This window comes from Gigantopelta aegis, chromosome 7, assembly GCF_016097555.1.
Source record: "Gigantopelta aegis isolate Gae_Host chromosome 7, Gae_host_genome, whole genome shotgun sequence".
NCBI lineage: Eukaryota > Metazoa > Mollusca > Gastropoda > Neomphalida > Peltospiridae > Gigantopelta > Gigantopelta aegis.
Window position 1 is genome coordinate 46097634 of NC_054705.1, and position 2500 is coordinate 46100133.

A 2500-nucleotide genomic window follows, 5' to 3' on the forward strand; every position below is an offset into this window, starting at 1 on the left:
GGCATAAAACCACTCACCTGTACAACTTGATCAAAAGTATTGTCAAACAATGTCTTAATTTATATCTCGCTTTTCTTAAGTCAACGTCTATTACTAGTGCCACTTACTAATTAGTGTCACCTGCAGTCTTCGTTAAGATGAGGTACAGTTAATTAGCTATCCTTACAAACATAGACATTATTTTAATTATACAGCTGATTATCCGGATGGACTTAAGAGGATTAAGGTCAATTATAGAAGCAGACAAATGGACATTAATGGTTGACATGCTTTAATGCAATACATTTGTATTTTTCAATGTTTAATTTTAAGAATGTGGAGTGATTATTGCTACAGCTAATTAAAATATGTTTGACGATGGAAGATCAATTGTCTTTTACACAATGACATTTTAACTAATTAACATAAAACAAAAACAATACTGTGAATATTTTACACAAATATCTGTCATTATGTCTTTGGAATTCATAAAGTAATTTGCTTTTAAGTTTTATTTGCTCATTTGAATTTAATTTGCCTTTATTAATTTATTATCAGACTGAAGTTAGAAGACAGATATTAAAGTATTATTTAGCACAATTACTATATGTTTCTATGCAAGGACTATTTTAAATTAATTTATAGTTTTACACGTGCAAACAGTTTAATAAAATATCTATATTTGGTTTTTACAAAATGTATTCAGTAGAATATGATAGCAATATTAAAAACAACAAAAACAACAAACAACAACAACAACAACAACAAACAAACAATGAAATAGAATATGCATTTCATTTTATATTGCAAAATCACCGATGTAATGATTGAAGGAAAACGTTTATTAAAGATACTGTTTCAGAAACTCTAGTGTTTTTATAAGTTAATACAACTTTTAAAACAGAAAATATTAAATACTACAAATACAGTAACCTTGGGAAATAGCTATGCTGCAATGTCACCGATATTTAATGATTTAAGGAAAATATTTACTAAAGATACTATAACAGAAAACCTAGTGTTTTTAAGTTAATCCAACTTTTAAAATAGAAAATATTAAATACTATAATAACCTTGGGAAATAGCTATACTGCAATGTCACTGATATAATGATTTAAGAAAAATATTTATTAAAAATACTATTACAGACAACCTAGGGTTTTAAACTATTCCAACTTTTAGTAATACAAAATATTTGGGAGCTCAATAAATTTGAAAAATATTTAATTCGGGCAAATAATTTTAAGACATAATTTAATTTAATCAAATTTAAGATTTGTGTTTGTACTGTGTATTTGTGATTTTCCATATTGTGAAAAATCACTCCCCACCGTCATGTTAATGTACATATTATATACAGACATACGGTACCGTAATCATTACATTATGTTTATGAGTTATACGTTTTAAGCAATACAAATAAACTTGAAAATTTGAGAGAGAGAGAGAGAGAGAGAGAGAGAGAGAGAGAGAGAGAGAGAGAGAGAGAGAGAGGAGAGAGAGAGAGAGAGAGAGAGAGAGAGAGAGAGAGAGAGAATCCCCAAACAACAGAATAATATAGTGTAGTACAATTTAATATGCTGTAATAGAATGTAGTGTAGAGGAGTAGAGTGGAGTATTGTGTAGTTTTATAGTGTTGTTGTGTTGTGTAGTGTTGTTGTGTAGTGTTGTTGTGTTGTGTTGTATTGTGTCGTGTCTTGTTATACTGCGTTGCGTTGCGTTGTAAAATAAAATAAAATAAAATGAAATTAAATAAAATTAAATGAAATATTTTATGCCATTATTTACTCTTTTTTTCACACACAAATTCCCATTCTACGATTTGTGGAACGTCCCTGATTCACGTTTGACCACACTACGCAGTGGTACACGCATTGCCGGTATAGTGTTCAAGACTCAATGACGCATGCGTTACAGACGTCAAACTGATGCCAAGAAATTACTCACAATATGATCGCAATGTTTACAAACATGTTCCACAGCCTTCTCGTCTACTAATCTACCTAGAACCCGTGACCTTGAGTCTACTGCTATATCTCCAGTGTGAAGACTTCTGTATTACGACTTATGTCTCGATCATTATCAATATTACGTTACTCTCCTACGTCATAATTATTTTTACTTCGTTTTGAATTTTTTTTTTTTAATTGTCCCAGATATTATTGCCAGTGTCGGGGTTGATTACTCGATCTTTATAACTATGACCACCTGCTCATTATTACTATTACCAGTAAAATATTATTCCTATTACTAATATATTGTTATTAGAGATTATTATGACTATTACTAGTTGCCAGTTGTCTACCCGTTTACACCCATTCTATGATCTTCCGTCTTCTGTCGTATTTGCACTGTGACGTCATGTGCATTATGACTCGATAATTATAACTATTACAACATGATCATTATACCTATTTCTCGATAAATACAACTTTATCATTACGACTTGCGACTTGATAATTCCGACTGTTATGACAATATTTATGAATATTACTTGATCTTTATAACTATTGCCACATAC